General features: G+C 52.9%; 1 long non-coding RNA gene across 1 annotated transcript; it reads left to right on the forward strand.

Annotated features, from left to right (window-relative positions):
* The first annotated feature begins 3016 nt into the window (after positions 1-3016).
* On the forward strand, positions 3017-7805 carry LOC133056190 (uncharacterized). Its single transcript, XR_009692758.1, has 3 exons — positions 3017-4434; positions 5704-6166; positions 7458-7805. It is a non-coding gene; the product is annotated as an uncharacterized LOC133056190 (long non-coding RNA).
* Positions 7806-17108: the final 9303 nt, after the last annotated feature.

Genomic DNA, 17108 nt, shown 5'->3' on the forward strand with positions numbered 1-17108 from the left:
TGCCCGTGGGTACTGTGCTATGTACCTGTGGGTACTGTGTTATGTACCCGTGGGTACTGTGCTATGTACCTGTGGGTACTGTGTTATGTACCTGTGGGTACTGTGCTATGTGCCCGTGGGTACTGTGCTATGTACCTGTGGGTACTGTGCTATGTACCTGTGGGTACTGTGCTATGTACCCATGGGTACTGTGCTATGTACCTGTGGGTACTGTGTTATGTACCCGTGGGTACTGTGCTATGTACCCGTGGGTACTGTGTTATGTACCCGTGGGTACTGTGCTATGTGCCCGTGGGTACTGTGCTATGTACCTGTGGGTACTGTGTTATGTACCCGTGGGTACTGTGCTATGTACCTGTGGGTACTGTGTTATGTACCTGTGGGTACTGTGCTATGTGCCCGTGGGTACTGTGCTATGTACCTGTGGGTACTGTGTTATGTACCCGTGGGTACTGTGCTATGTACCCGTGGGTACTGTGCTATGTACCTGTGGGTACTGTGCTATGTGCCCGTGGGTACTGTGCTATGTACCCGTGGGTACTTGCCCAGCCCTGGAGCTCTCCTCTGAGAGGGGAAAGGTCAGGGGCATTGCCCGCGGGGAGTCCCCCATTCTCTGGCAGAACATCTGAGGCGCCGTCTCCCCAGCTGTCTCCTAGGTTAGTGGCTTCCTAGGAAGTGGCGAATCCCTCCTCCGGCCGCCTCATAGATCAATATTTGCGCGGGTGGATTATGGCAATTACGCGGGGCGGCGGGGCTCGTTTCTGCACCTCTCGCGGTGCGGGCCTCGCAGACGGGGCTGTAAACTTGACTCGGGCAGACGGGCTGCCGGGCAGGACAGTCCCCATGCCCAGCTGGCCCGCCTGTGAGGGGTCGCTGTCCCTCCGTTTGTGGGTTGAGTTGGCTCGAATGGCTCTGCCCTCTTCCTCCAGCCTGAGCAGCGAGCAGGCGCCCGCCGGCGGGCACTGACGCTTTGCTGTAAAGTCACCCCTTTCCCTTGGCTTCGTTCTCAGAGCAGGGTGAGAGGGAGAGAGCTGGGTCCTCCCGGGCCTTCCCTAGCTGGCCTGAGAAGGGGCAGAGGAGCAGACGCAGAGCCGGCCCAGCGGCCGTGCCCACCCGCCCTCTCAGCCCGCGCCTGCGCCCCAGCGGCCGGCAGGTGGCTCTGTGAGCGCTGCTCACTCTGCAGGGACCTCGGCCCGGGCCCCCGCCCTCTCAGCCTCGCCCACCTGGCCCCGGGATGCTCTGGCAGCTCCTCAGGTCGTGTCTTCCTGGCTGGAGGCGGCAGCGGGCATTTTAGGGGCTGGGAACAGCCTGGGAGGACCAGACCACGTGTGATGTGTTGGAGGGCCCCGGGAGAGGGCAGGTTTGTGCAGAGTGGGGCACCCTCTCTGCCGGGGGGCAGGTGGGCGGTGGTCCCTGCATGCTCACTCGTGTCTGACTGTTTGCAACCCCCTGGGCTCCTCTGTCCATGGCATTCTCCAGGAGAGAATACTGGAGTGGGTTGCCATTTTCTCCTCCAGGGGATCCTCCTGATCCAGGGATTGAACCTGTATCTCTTGCATTGACAGGAGGGTTCTTTACCAGTTGAGCCACTGGGGAAGGAAGTGGGGGGAGGCTCTGTAACAGGGATTAATCACACAACCCCTGGAGGAAGGGGTGGTCCGGGTTTGCATCCTAGCTCGAACTCCTACAAGCTGTGCGGCTTTAGGCAAATGACTCAACCTCTCTGTTTCCATGGATTTGTCTGTGAACTGAAGACGTGATCCCTCACAGCGTCCTTGAGATAAGAGCCCACATGAACAGTGCACTCAGTGAATCTCAGCTCTTTCTTATTAAATGGAATAGGCAGGCTGCAGAGGCTGGCGCGAACTTCTCCACTGCCCCTACCCCCATTCCCATTAACGACAAGAAGAGGAAGCCAGGAAAATAGGGCAGTGAGCAGGAAGGACGCTTTTCCTTTGGTTGAGCAGAAACTGACACAACCAGGGATTAGATGTAGTCTCCACGGTAAAGGAAGCCTCGCTTGGAGACGGGAAAGAGCACTTGGGAGCTTGGGGCCAGGGTTACCTAAACCAGCAGGGCCTGTGGGGAGGCCCCGAGGGGTCTCCCAGGGGCTGGCGCGTGCCGTGGTGGGACTGCTACCCCACGGCGTCACAGAGGACCAGGGTCCCCAGGGGTGGGACGTAGCAGGTGACTGCTCACCCCCAAAGAAGGAAAGGAGCAGATAAGCCCTGTGCCCAGGGAGCGGCAGGCTGGGCCTTTTCTGGGAAGATGCTAGAACTGTCTGGGGTCGGGGCCCAAGGGGGTGGCTTAGTGAGGAGCAGGGGCCCTAGGTCAGACCCTAATTCCCGAGCTGGTCAGTGCTCACAGGCAAGCACATTAACCCCTTCAGTTCTTACTGTGTGCCACGGGAGGGTCTAAGGATCCAATGAGGTCACCAATGTGAGGATGCGTGTTTCAGTGAGAGGAGGGAAAAGCCAGATGATGCCATAAAGAACACATTATCCCAAACAGATTTAATTTCACCCATCTTCACTTTCAGGGAAAGACATGGCAGGTTGGGCATACCAGAGGAATCCAATCACTTTGCTAAACTGAGGCTCAGACAAAAGTAACTTGTCCAAGGTCATAAGCTCATGAAAGGCAAAGCTGGGGTCTGGTCTTCTGACTTGAAGTCAAGAGCTTTTAAAAATTGTTATTCTTCTTCATCCTAATGTCAAGAGTTAATCAATAACAGCATTTCTACTAATGGTTTTTAAAGGAATAGTAATAGGTACATCTAGAAACAGGGTTTCTAGCTAATTAAATTTTGGAAATTCTGAGTTTGTAAAAATTACATAGGATTTTTTTTTTTTTTAACCACGGGACTTCTCAGAGCCTTTACTATGTCTACACACTTTGGGAATCTCCCAGAGGCCGGTATAGTGAAAAGCATTTCTCAAAGGAATGAACAAAGCTACCCTTGTTTTCTTGGACCGTCTCATGGAGGTTATTCATGGAATACACAGTTGACTCTTGAACAAGGCAGGTTTGAGGGGGTGCTGACCCACCACGCAGTTGAAAATCTGAGTCTTTATAATCCCGCTTCCTTATCTGTGTCTATGGCTCCTCCCATAGACAGAGTCCTCCCATCCTCAGATTCAACCAACCATGGATCATGTAGTACTATAATGTCTACTACTGAAAATAAAATCCTTGTAGAAGTGGATCCATGCAGTTCAAACCCATGTTGTTCAAGGGTCAACTGTAGTTGGGTTGCCTGTGTGTGTGTGGGTGTGTACGTTATGTATAAATGCTCTTGATTTGGAGACGTCTGAGTAGTAGTTGAGTATGGATAGTCGCTAGCTCTCTGATCATGCTATGCGATCAAGTTCACAAATAAGCTCAATGTATATCCTTTAATCCATGTTGATGAATGTATGTATATATGTATTTAACAAGAAGGGCCCACAGCAGAAGACAGCACTCATGCCTGTTCGGTGGGATTACTAGGTATTTTCATTTCCTTCTTATGCTTATCTGCACTTTGTAAATGTTCTACAACGAACGCGTGTTCTGTGGCCAGAAAGAAAAGCCGCCCTTTATTGCGTAATCAGTGCCATGGCATCGACTTGAAAGGACGCGGCTCCTCCGGGGATTAAGTGCCGGGCCTATCTTTACTAATGACTTAAACAAAAGGGTGGAACTTGTGCTCATCAGAGCCTCACATGATGCTAAATTTGGTGGGGTGGCTCCCACTCACAAAGCCAAGAATAAAATTCAAAACAACCATGACAAATTGAAAACACGACCCTACAAAAACTGGAGGAAATTCAATAGTACAATTAGAAGGTGAAATACTCAGGGCTTAAAATCAGCCACCATACGTTGAAGATGAAGGCAGGACTGGCTCCCAGTGGGTCACCGACTGCCAGGTGGGCACCTACGAGGCGCTTGATCCTGGACTCAGGACTGGGGCCAGACCGGGGGTTAGGAGGAAAGTCCTGGAGGCAGTTGCGGTTCACGTGACCTCACTTTCTGAATGCAAATGCCTAACGGAGCTGTCCGGCAGGAGGAATGGCTCCGGGTTTGCAACACGGACAGGCCTTTGAAACCTCGGGTTGCTGACGCGTGACCTTGCTGCAGCAGGAAGTCCTCTGTCCCCCGCCGGGCTGGGCGGACACTTTAGTGTCCTGTCCTTGAGTCAGAGGCCCTCTGGGGTCTGCAGTGCGGAAGCAGAGAAGTCAGAACTTCTGGGACACGTTACAGGTTTATGGGGACCATCAAATAGAATCTTTGAAATCTGACGCATTTCCAGAAAGCCCATCCTGGAAACTCCAGGGCATCTGGTCGTCGTCAACAGGGTGCCTTGCCTTTTTCAAGGCTGCCTGGATCCCACAGGCGGGGAAGGCCCTTGATGTGCCCAGGCCCCCGAGTCGTCCCCCTTCTTGGATCCACGTGAGTCAGCCCCTCATTAGGCCTCCGAGTCGAGTCTGTGTCACCCTTCTGGAAGGATCTGGAGAGGCTGGAGGCTGTGCAGGCAGGAGCCACAGAAATGATCAGAGCAGCGGAAGCAAGGGCCAGTGAAGCAAGGTTAAAGGAGCGGGAACCATTTCTCCTGGAAAAAGCCAGGGAGGGTCTGAATTACCCAACGCACAAAACCCACCTTAGCTTCACAGTCTTCCGTCCATGGCTTCCACCCAAGGGGCCAACCAGAAGTCATCCCGAGAGCCCCGGGTGGTCATGCTCACAGGACGCTCCGAGCTTCCTGCTCAGAGTTTCGCATAATTATGACCTCACGTCATTAGGACTGCCGTCCTCCGTCGGCCCTGCCCCAGACGAGGCCCGGCACGGGAGTTACACAACTTGCTTGAACTCTGGCTGGGAACCGAGCTCAGTCAGTCTCATGACCTTGCAGACAGTTTTTCAACCGCAAGTGTCCTTTCTGGTGCCTTTACAAGAGTGCTCTCATCTTGCACTGTATGGCGTGAAGCTTGTGGGTGACAGCTAGTGAGGAAAGCTGGTTAAGTGACAGGTGATACTGAGCTGTCACCAGATCGTCTTGGGCAATGTATCTTCCGCAGTGTGGCATGACCTCCTCCCCCAGGGTAACGCCTGGGCTTCCAGGTGGACCTGTGCACCCGGCCTCCATTCGTATGTTGAAGTCCTAGCCCCCAGGCCCTCAGATTGTGACCGTGTTTAGAGACAGGGCCTTTATTTTAAAAATCTTCGTTTATTTGTTTATTTTTGGCTGTGCTGGGTCTTGGTTGCTGAGGGCTTATAGTCACAGCTCCTGGGCTCTAGACCCACAGGCAGTAGCTGTGGCGTGCACGGGCTTAGTTGCTCCACAGCTTGTGGGATCTTCCTGGACCAGGGACCGAACCCGTGTCCCCCGCATTGGCGGGCTGATTCTTCCTTTTCTTAGCTTATTTATATTTAATGGGAGAATGATTGCTTTACAATCTTGTGTTGGATTCTCCCGCTCATCAACACGAATCACCCGTGGGCATATGGATGTCTTCTCCTTGAATCTCCTTTCCACCCCATGTGTGCTGTGCGCTTAGTCGCTCAGTCGTGTCCAGCTCTTTGCGATCCCGTGGACTGCAGCCCGCCAGGCTCCTCTGTCCACGGGGATTCTCCAGGCCAGAATACTGGAGTGGGTTGCCAGGCCCTCCTCCAGGGGATCCTCCCCACCCAGGGATCAAACCCAGGTCTCGCGTGTTGCAGGTGGATTCTTTACCGTCTGAACCACCAGGGGAGCCTTTCCACCCCGCGTGTGGTCACAGAGCACCAGCTTCCTGCGTTTCACAGCAACTTCCCACCAGCTACCGATTTTACACGCACTAGTGTATGTGTTTCAATACTCTCTCTCAATCCGTCCCATCCGCTCTTGCTCCCGCTGGGTCTGTAAGTCTGTTCTCTATGTCTGGACTTCTATTCCTGCCCTGGCAGTCGGATTCCTAGCCACTGGACCACTGGGGAAGTCCCGAGACTGGACCTTTGAAAGGTCGCTAAGGCAGAGGGGGTCATGAGGTGGGTCCTCATCCAACACGGCCGGTGTCCTTCTGGGGAGAGGAGATGAGGACACAGACACGGCGGGGTGACCACTGGAGGACGCGGCGAGGTGGCCATCTGCAGGCCTCGGAGAACCCTGGCAACACCTGATCTTGGACTTCCGGCCTCCAGAACTGTGAGCAAATACCTTTCTGCTGTTTAACGCGCCCCCCTGCCCCCGCCATGGCCCCTAGGGCCTGCAGTGCCCCATGACAGCAGCATGAGCAAACTATCATGCTGAGAAACTCTCCACCAACCCCCTTTCCAGAAGAGGAACCATGTCTTGGAGGAGCCAGTAATTCGTCCACTGTGACAGAGAGAAAGAGATTCACGCCTGTCTGTGACCCGAGGACCACCGGGCGGAGACAGAACACACACAGATGTTACTTAGCACACATTTCAGTCCTTTCTGACCCTAGTGTGGATTTGCAGGGTTTTTTTAATGAATATATTTTTTACTGAAGTATAGTTGATTTACAATGTGGTGGTGGTTTTGTGACTCAGTCCTGTCTGACTCTTTGCAACCCCATGGACTGTAGCCCACCAGGCTCCTCTGTCCAGGGGATTTCCTAGCAAGAATACTGGAGCGGGGCTGTCGTTTCCTTCTTCAGGGGATCTTCCTGACCCAAGGATCAAACCCAAGTCTCTTGTGTCTCCTGCATTGGCAGGCTGATTCTTAGCCACCAGAGAAGCCCTGATTTACAACAGACAAAGAAAAATGCTTCAGTTCATACACACACACACACACACACACACACACACACACACACACACACTCTCTTCTACATTCTTTCCTGTTATGGTTTGTCACAAGATACTGAACACTGTTCTTTGCGCGTAGAGCGGGACCTTGGTGTTCATCCATCCTGTCTATGGGGTGCGGCGTGCCCGGCGCCCGGAGGGATGGGAGACCCTTGCTGCAAACTCAGCACCACTTGTGCCTACAGGTGGGACAAGGGCAGAGGAGCTGGATGAGGCTGGCAAGGCCAGAGCTCACGTCACCGAGGTGCCCACGGGGCCCTGGGGCTTCCTGTCTCTGGGGGCTTCCTGGGAGTGGGGGCAGCCTGGGACACCTGCCCTGAGGAACAGCGCTGGGGCGAGAGGGGCTGGCTTCTCACCCTGCGCCATGAACTCGACGCGTCCCGGCCTGCTCTGTTCTCGACCAACTGAGCTCGCCTGTAAGTTCCCTTCAACAGTGACTCTTGGTTCCACTGTCGAGGACAGCTCTGGGGGTCTTGGAGCCCACCAGCCCAAAGGTCTGGCCCCGTGGGAAGCAGGGACCCCCTCCCCCCAGTCTCCCCTTCTGTTCCCCAAAGCAGGAGCCCAATCCTGGCAGCTCACAGCCTCATGGCAGAGCCAGTTCAAAATATGTTTGTTCCATTCATGAGCCTGTAATGGAATCAAGACCAGGCTATTTATATTTACAGATGGTGCAGACTTCAGTGGGACATCAAATGTGCCAGATGTTGCCAGAACAGGAACATGGGGGAACTTGGCTGATAGAAATCCAAGAGCCGCACCCGCCTCCCCCACACCCCGACGAGCCGCCCAGGACCCTGACCAGGAGACCAGGAGAAAGGCAGGCTGCTGGACCCTCGATGGACCCCGGTGGCGGAGAGGCGAGCCGGCTCATCTCGCTGGAGGAGAAAACAGGGTCTCCTCTCTTCCCCGCGTTCCTTCCGAGACCACGCGGGGGACCGAGCGGTGGGCGTTTCATCTCCAATTATTTTCAGCCAAGGGAAAAAGCAGATGGTAAATAACACTGAAAAAAAAACTTTTTGAGCGCTAATATTAATAAAAGATGTGTGCGGGTGGCTTTGGCTGAGTCCTGGGGAGCCAGGGCCGCCCATGCGCGGCGGGGGACGCAGAGGGCCCAGCGCAGGGCGCCCCGGGGGTTCCCGGGGCCAGTGTGGGTGACGGGGCACCCGCGGGAGCCCGACCTCTGGAGGGGTCCAGCCACTCAGCGCCTGCCAAGGGCCCGAGCTCCGCAGGGAGGCACGCCCAGCTCCCGGGGAAGGCTGGCGCCTGGCCTCCCGTCCCCGGGCGGGGACGGCTCTCCTCTGCACGCACAGAGGGGCGGGCAGCGTCCTCACCGGCCCACGCGGCCCTGCTCAGCCAGGCCCAGCGTCCATCTGTCAGCAAGTCCTATCGGATGTCCGCGGGCCGCCCAGCTGTCCTCTGAGAGCCTGGATTCCACGTTCAAGCAGAGACACTGATCCGGCTTCTTCAGGATTTATGGGTTTCATGGGGGTGGAAAGACCGACAGGCAGCGGGTCCTGGGTGCTGAGGCGGAAGGGCGAGTCCTAGGGACCCTCGTTTATCCCCCAGAGCTCTGGAGCAGGTCAGGCGCTGTCGGTGGTTCCAAGGAGCAGAGCGGATGCGAGCCCTGCCCTGCAGCAGCTTCTGCTCAGAGTCGGAGAGAAGTCATCGTCCCGGGCACATTCGGTGTGTGCCGATGACTGTCACGTTCAGCTAATTTACAGGAAGTGACGAACGAGGACAGTGCCTGAATGAAAGAAAAAGAATGCCCGGAGAGCTACCCAGTGAGTCTGCTTCGCGCTGATTTACTGCGGTCCTGGAGCTCAGGGAGTTATGGGCTTGGAGGAGAGGCTAGAAGAGAGGAGATACCATGGACGTGGACACTGAACACAAACATCTGCTTTACGAGCCAGAAACCCCCAGCTGGGACCATTCTGCTGCCTTTGCAGCTGATCTTGTTTCTTTCTTTGCTTTGGCCACTGGGAAGCTCAAGATGGAAGCATGCTTTGTCTCTGGCAAAAACCATGAAGGGTTTCACGTGATGTCTCTTTCTGAAGTAATCTAACTCCTGGTTCTAGTTTTCCTTCCCTTCTGTTTGATTTCCTTCATGGCATATTTTAAATTTGCATTTTCTCTTACTTTGTATGTGTGCCCCCTTTTTTGGTATGCTGTTTGGAATGCTTTGTGAAATGCACCGGAGAAAATGTAAACAAAAGAGAATGGATGTTGATGGGGTTCAAGACAGAAAAATCATTCTTGCTTCCTGTGATTCTGGATGGATCTGGGGCTTCCCAGGTGTCTCAGACGGTAAAGGATTTGTCTGCCCATGCAGGAGACGCAAGAACTAGGGTTCGATCCCTGGGTTGGGAAGATCTCCTGGAGGAGGAAATGGCAACCCACCCCAGGATTCTTGCCTGGTAAATTCCATGAACAGAGGAGCCTGGCGGGCTACAGTTCAGCAGGTCGCAAAGAGTCGACATGACTGAGACTGTGCCCATGAACAGGGAGTTAAACACTGCTAGAGAGGATGTTACTATTTTATTTTATTTTTAATTGGAGGATAATTACTTTACAAGAAAGGACATTATTGGGATGATTGATGAAATCAGAATACGAGCCATGGAATGCAGATTAGATAAAAGCCTGGTTTGAATGGAAATTTCCTAAATTTGGTAATTTACTGTAGTTACGTAAGACAATGTCCTTGCTTTTGGGAAATGCACCCTAAAAAGGGTAAAGAAGTATGCTATCTGCCATCTCCTCTCAAATGGTCCAGAAATGGGGAGGAAAAATGTGTATATATTTATATACATTTATATACAGAAGAATTTTTGTTCGTGTGTATAAATGTATATTTATATATAGTGAGAGAACAGGGAAAGAGGAAAGATTACAGTCTCACCCTTGAAGAATGAAAGCGCTTGTACATCTAAGTGAGTTCACCTTGCAATTTTAATTACAGTGGGTGCCCTTTGAAAAAGGAATCTCAAAAAAGCTGATTTCTTCTTGCTTTCAACACCGCCCTCCCCCTCCGCCCTCTCCTCTGAGGACTCTCACCCCCAACCCCCAAAAACTAAAAAAAAGGGACTGCATTTTGGAGTGGTTCCGGGAAGAACTGTTTTCAGATGATTAGGAATGGTCTGCATTTGCCTCTGGCATCGGTGTGGATACAAAAGTCCCATCTGGGTGATCAGCAAGTGTTTGAGCTTTGAGACGTTTTCTTCTGGAGGTTTTTATTAATCCCCTGGGGAAGCGCCTCCAACTTCCCCTCCCAGCCAGACTTCTTGCTTGCAGTTCAGCCACCTTGGGCTTCAGAAGGGAGGGTCTTGCCAGCAAGGGTCAACGCAGATGGTAGAACTGGAAGTAAGCCCTTTCCACGGGCTCAGCCTCACTGCCTCCTCCCTCCCCCCTTCCTCTCTCCCCATCTCCCCTGCACCCCAGTCAAGGTGGGCTTGGGTGCAGAGTTCTGGCAGACTCTGGGGAGCGCCCATCTGTACCTGTCATTCAGAGACACGTGGAGCAGGAGTGCTCTGAGCCTTCTGTCCGCCCCCTTCTCCTCCTGCTGACCCACCGAGACTCCGGGCAAGGAGACGCCCCTTCCAAGAAGCGCCTCCTGTTCTGGCCGTGGCCCTCGGGGCTCTGTCTGCAGCCCGCGGGGCAGACACCGGCGCCGTGTCTCTGTTAGGGTCCACATGTGAGTGACACTGTGTGCTGTCTGTCCTCACTTTCTGACGTACTTCACTTGGTATGATAAAGTCTAGGTCCCCCCACGTTGTTGCAAAGGGAGTGGGGGGAGGGGTGGGGCGGGAGTTTGGGATAATAGATGCAAACTTGGGCATACTCGATGGATAAACAACGTCTCTGCTGTATATCACAGGGAACCGCGTTCGACATCCTATGATAAACCAAAGTGGAAAAGAACCTGGAAGAGAATGTGTAACCCTGGTGGTCCAGTGGTTAAGAATCTGCTGGGCAAAGCAAGGGGCACCAGCTCGATCCCTGGTCTGGGAAGATCCCACGTGCCGCAGGGCAAACTAAGCCCATGCATCACAAGCCCTGAGCCCGCGCACCCTGGAGCCAGTGCGCCACGAGAGGAACCACTGCAGTGAGAAGCCCTCGCACGGAACCTGGAGAGTAGCCCCCGGTCGCTGCAACTCGAGAAGGGCCGCTCGCAGCAAGGAAGACCCAGCGCAGCCGAAAAAAGAAAAAAGAAACATACAGACACGACTGAATCACTTTGCTGTACAGAAGAGGTTAACACAACATTGTAAATCGATTTCAATAAAACTTTTTAGAAAGGTAAAAATAACCATCACATAAAACCTGGAAAAAGAGTTAAGTCAACCCGAAAATGAAAGCCCTTAAAAAAAAAAAAAAAAAAAGATAAATAAATAAATAAAAAAGAAAGCCCTTAGAAGAGACAAGGAAAGGCTGAGCTTGCTGAGACCCCATCATGGGCACTGTGGCTTGGCTAGCAGTGTCTCCAGATGGCCTGCAGGGGGACACCCAGAGAAGCGGGGAGCTGGGGCCGGCTCGGCCAGGGACCCCGGAGCTGAGCGGCTGACACAGGAAGGCCACCCCTTCTGTGGGAAAGACAGTGATGACCGTAACTGTCTCCCTCCCCGCCCCAACCCCTACAACCCTGTTCTTAAACCTGATTAAGCCCGCTCTCTGAAAGGAAGTGCCCCGTGGTTTAGCCGAGCTTGGGGTCCCTTCTCTCTCCCCCATGCTGTGATGCCGCTTTATGCAGCAGACTCTGCTCTGAACCAGGACCATGTCCACTGGGCCTGGTTCTAGCAGCCTGGGTCTCCCTGACCCCGAGGGGAAGGCTCCGTTTCTGGGTCACGCTCACAGCCTGGGGTGAGGTTGGAGACACGGAGCATCCCAGTGGGTCCTTGGTGCCTCCAAGCTCTGCGTAGGCCCGCCTCCCGGCAGCCTTTCTGAGCCTTGGAGACTCTAGGTTTCCCTTCTCCAGGCAGACGCATCCGGAAGAACAGAACCTTCCTAGGTGAGAAAGAAGAAAAGGGAAATGTATCTGTTCCTCAGATATGTGTCTGTCTCTTGGTGTGTGTCTGTCCCTTGGCTGTGTCAGGCCATCAACGGTATCAGTGGGTGGCTTGGTAAAATCAGTCCTCTGCCCTTCACACACCCAATTCAACTCAGAAATAGAGATTATGGCTTCCAAAGTGGGCGTTTTCCTTTGCCAGTGTGGTTGCAGGCAAGGCTCTTCATTCCCTTAATCCTCTGGACACCCACTCGCGTACATAAACACCCGTGCACAAGATAATGGGCTTCCCTGGTGGCTCAGGCCGGTAAAGAATCTGCCTGCAAGGCAGGAGATGCAGGTTTGATCCCTGGGTCGGGAAGATTCCTTGGAGAAGGGAATAGCAACCCACTCCAGTGTTCTTGCCTGGAGAATCCCATGGACAGAGGAGCCTGGGGGATACAGACCATGGGGTCGCAAAGAGTCAGACACACCTGAGCGTGTGCGTGCACAAACACACACACAGAGCAAGAGATGATACGTCTGCACACCCTCACACATCTTCTTCCCTTAATTAGCACCCCATGAAGGACAAGTCCATGAATCAGAAACCCCCAGCCTCGATTCTGGGTGACTGACAAGCCAGAAAACTTAATTTTCCTCTTTGTGGGAAAGATCTTTTAAGCCACCGTTTGATCGCCTCAGCAGATTAGGCCATTTCTGAACTGCTTTGGAGAAATGTGTTCCTTTGCCCAAGGCCTCCCCCCCCCCAACCTTCCCGGGTGGTGATAAGGCGTCTGTAAACACTCTGAAACTTTCTCTCCAGACTTCTTGGCTTTGCCACTTTGAAGTTGAACTGCAGGAAGACCTCCGTAAGAGATGAAAATGTCTTGCCAACTGATAAAGAATTGCGGATCCAGCTGAAATCCACTCAGTCATAGGGATTAGCCAGCCCGAGAAGGTTTGTTTGGGTGGAAGGCTGAGTTGAAAAACAGGAGGTTTGGATTCAATCAGAAACGAACAGAGAACTCTAATCACCCAGCACCCACCTCCATCCCACCGTTGGGGGTGCCCAGGCAGGCTGGGAGGGCACCCACCTCCCAGTTCACAAAGATATTTGCTCTCACAGCACGTTCCCTCTACATGGCGGTTCTTAAACTTCGTAGGGCATGTGCGTCTCCAAAGAGCTTGTTCCATGCATTGGCGTGGAGTCTTATTTGCACAGGTGGGACTCAGCGAGTTGGATTTTTAGGAAGACCTGGGGCTTCTAAAGCAGGTGATGTGTGTGCATGCATGCTAAGTTGTGTCCGACTCTTTGCAATGCTATGAACCGTAGCCTGCCAGGCTCCTCTGTCCATGGGATTCTCCAGGCAAGAATACTGAGTGGGTTGCCATGCCCTCCTCCAGGGGATCTTCCTCACCCAGGGATAGAACCTGCATCTCTTACGTCTCCTGTATTGGCATCAGGGTTCTTTACCACTAGTGCCACCTAGGAAGCCCCAGGAAGGTGATGACCAGACTCTTAAAAACACAGACAGTGGTAAATACCACTACCTATGCAGGGCTAAGGTCCGTACCAGGACTGCGCGCAAAGTGTGGATAAACAGCCCCCGCCTCTAGACCTCCGGGTGCCACCAGCTGGCTTCTTCTTGTTCAGGTCTCAGCTAAGCAGACCTCTCCTGACCCTGCAGACTCAGACAGCTACCCATCCACTCTACCGCCTGATCTTAGTTCTCTGCATAGTGTTCGCCACTAGCGGACGTTTTCATTATTTACTTCTTCACTCAGTCTGTTGCCGGGCTGCCCAACTATCCCCGATGAGTGCCGTGCTTGGGGAACTTGTATCTGCTTTTTGGGGGTAGATTGTCTGATGCCTCTGTTTTATTGAGCACTGGCACTTTTTGCTGCACTCAGGACTCCCGTCTCTGCCGGCCACCCTGTGGTAACAGGTCATGGTCTAGGAAAGCAGTAGGCGTACTCACTCCAGGTGTCTGCAAAGTGGCAGTTATCTTCCGAGCCAGGCAGAGATGCTCTAAAAATGAAAAGATGCCTTTGGTCCGGTGTGGTGGCTCCCAGATGCTCACCGTGGGTTGATGGCATCAGAATTACCTGGGGAGTATCTGAACTGTACAGATTCTCGCCACTCTCTTCCTGGAGGACCTGTTTCAGGAGATGAGGAGGGGGTCTGAGGATCTCTGCTTGTCAGAACGGAGCCCGGGCTTGCTCACACTTGCAAGCTTGCCGAGCGCTAGCTTAGCGGGTCAGTTTGGAGACACCACGTTCATGGGGAGAGACCTTCACTGCCTGCTCCCAGGGCTTCTCAGCTGCGTCACCGTCCACATTTGGGGATGGAACTCTTTGCTGGGAGGGGCTGGGCTGTGCGCCCTAAGATGTTTAGCACCACCCTGGCCATCCCTCTAGACGCCATGACAACCTCCGTTTCAACCATGACAACCAAAACTGTCTCCGGACATTGCTTCATTTTTCCTGGGGGGCAAACTCACCTTGGTTTAGACCCACTGCCCCAGGGTCTCAGCTATGTTTCAGATAGCTTGTTGGAGATCTCTGTAGTCAATGGTCTAGAAGATTCCATCACCCAAAGTCTACAAAAACAGAGGTGACCCCTCAGAAGGCCAACTTTTGTTATGCTAAACAATTGCCTAAACCCATCCATGCATATGTGGTGGATACTCGTGTACCTGGAAATCAAGAACGGCTTTAAACTAATCAAAAAGAGATATCCTGGTCAAAGTGTATTTGAAGACCGCCATGTTTTAAAACTCGACACGACTTAAAACAGAATCCTATAAGTTCCTCGGCTAAAATACTTTCAGGATGTATTAGGTATAACAATAGTTTGCTACATGAAAATGGCTTTGAAAAATCTTAAAAGTGTTTTAAAAGAAAAGGGACTTTTTTTTGTTTTTTTTGGTGTGAGGCATTAAATTGGATGTGAATATGACAGATTTCAAAGACTGTCAAAATAACAAATTTACATCATAAATGCATCCGCTTTCCCTTTAAAGGCTTTTCCACCATCAGGAAGGCGTTTAATGGTGAGCAGGTTCAAAATGTCGCCAACTCCCACTGGTACAGAAGGGAGGCAGTCCCCACCAGAGTCTCGGGACTTCAGACAAATTCTCTGCCTCTTTTCAACTTAATAAACTGCACTCCTGTCAAATTGCAGATAATGAAAGAGACGGCACCATTGTTTTCTCCCACATCTTGCTAAGAAAGATATCTCCCAATATTTTGGGAGGACCACTGTACCAAAAAGTAAACTTGAAAGAAATCCACCCTGCCGTGACTTTACCGGATCAAAGACAACGGAATCTCCACAGAAGCATGGTTCTGAAGTTTGCAGTGCTTTCGTTCAGACAGAGGCTCATTAAGAAGCATCTAGCGCGTTTGATTGTTTCAGAGTTAGCCATCTAAATTTTTAATCATGTGTGGGTGCAAGATAGTCCTAGGGTTGTACCCAAACACTGCAAAGCCTTTATATTCTAAAGAGTCATGTCAATATCCTCTTTTCCTGAATAGTCAGCAGGTAGGCTCGCGGAGGGGGTGGCTTCAAACGGCTCCCTTCTGTGACGGAGGGGTGGACAGTTTCTGAAGTTGCCTTTGGAAAGAGAAATAAGTCCGAGTGTTTTGAAATCTGGGTTCCTTTCTTTTTTGAGGGAGTGAGGCTGCGGCTGTCTGTGCTCCCCCCTCCTCTCTTCTTTCCGCAGAGATGAAGCTGCTCTTCTTCATAAAGAGGAAAAGAGGGCTTCACTGGGAGCCTGGCCTCTCCACCTAGACTCTCCTGGAAAAGAAGCACGTTCTCTTACTCAGCACGCTCGGGTTAAACTTCCTCCAGCCGTAACCGCATGGGGGTTTTTGCTGTTCCCTCCTCTCTGGGGACAGTCTGATTTCCTTTCTCAAGAGACTGAGGAGTCTGCAGCCTCGGCCAGGGTCCCAGAGCCCTTGGCGAGGCGCTGGTGGAGGTGGGGAAGGTCGGCCGAAGCACGTCCATTGGAAAGCCTCCATCCCCCGGCACCACCCAGAGGCAGAGGGGCTGGAGATGCAGTTTCAGGCAGCCTCTCCCAGACACAACCCCAGAGTGTAAAGGGGAACGTGCAGGAACGGCCTGGGGGGGCTGCCTCGGTGGCTCAGCGGTGAAGAACCCGCCTGCCACGTAGGAGACGCAGGAGACGTGGGTTCCATCTCTGGCTCGGGAAGATGCCCTGCAGGAGGAAATGGCAACCTGCTCCAGTATTCTTGCCTGGGAAACGCCATGGCCGGAGGAGCCTCGTGGGAGGCAGTCTGTGGGGTTGCAAACAGTCAGACATGGCTGAGCAACGCAGCACAGAGAAGAGTAGGCTGGCGGCCCTGGGCTTTCACTGCCGGGACCCGGGTTCTATCCTTGGCCGGGGAAATCAGATGCCACAAGCTGAGTGACGTGGCTGAAAAAATTTTTTGCATGATAGTTTTTTAAAAAGGGAAAGCGTAGATGGTTGGTGGCCTCTCACTGTCTCTGTGAGAACAGTGGAAGGGCTTTTCTTTCTTTACGTGACGACTAGAACCGGAGCATGTTCGAAGGGGCAGCCCTGGTTTTTCAATCTAATGGTCTAGTACTTTCGCTGGAAAGGGGATGGTCTTCCTCTCGCGTCTCTGTCTGGATTTCTCCGGAAAGAGAATGACCAGATGAATGGAGTGGGACGGATGTTGGTTAAAAAGGACTGAAGCTCTGTATAAGCCGCTCACCCCGTGTGACCACAGTGGTTCTCCTCCGGAGATCACAGGAGGGTTTGTGACAGTGAAGGCCACCCAGACATGGCGGCCAGCCACATGAGCACCTGAAGAGGGGCCAGTATGCGCTGAGCTGTCCTAAGGAGGGGGGGGCGGATCTGCTCTGCTGGCTGCTGACTGGTTCCTGGTGAAGTCCCGGAGAGCACTAAAGCAGGGTCTTAAAGGATAGCTGGTCCACACTCAGGAAGGTACGTGGTGAAGGTGGAAGAATTAGAACAGGCTCCCACGACCACACGAGTCAAGCTCATCTCAATGTCATCTTCCACGGTCTTAATCTGCAAACCAAGGAGATGCAGGAAACCCTGAAAACTGAGTTTTGTACAGTGTTTGGCAAGACCTCTCATAAAGTCCAAGGGGGACTCTAAGGCATGGGAGGTGGTCCAATCAGGTGGCTTTACGACATGTTGACAGATTGTACTCAGAGAGTGCTGAAACAGGGAGGTGGGGCTGCTAACTGAACGCCTTCAGGAGTCAAGACAGGTGTCATCGACGGGTAGGACTGGCGGGGTGCTTGATGAGAAACAGTGCTGGGGACAGAGACAAACAG

Source organism: Dama dama, chromosome 5, assembly GCF_033118175.1.
Source record: "Dama dama isolate Ldn47 chromosome 5, ASM3311817v1, whole genome shotgun sequence".
NCBI classification, from domain to species: Eukaryota; Metazoa; Chordata; class Mammalia; order Artiodactyla; family Cervidae; genus Dama; species Dama dama.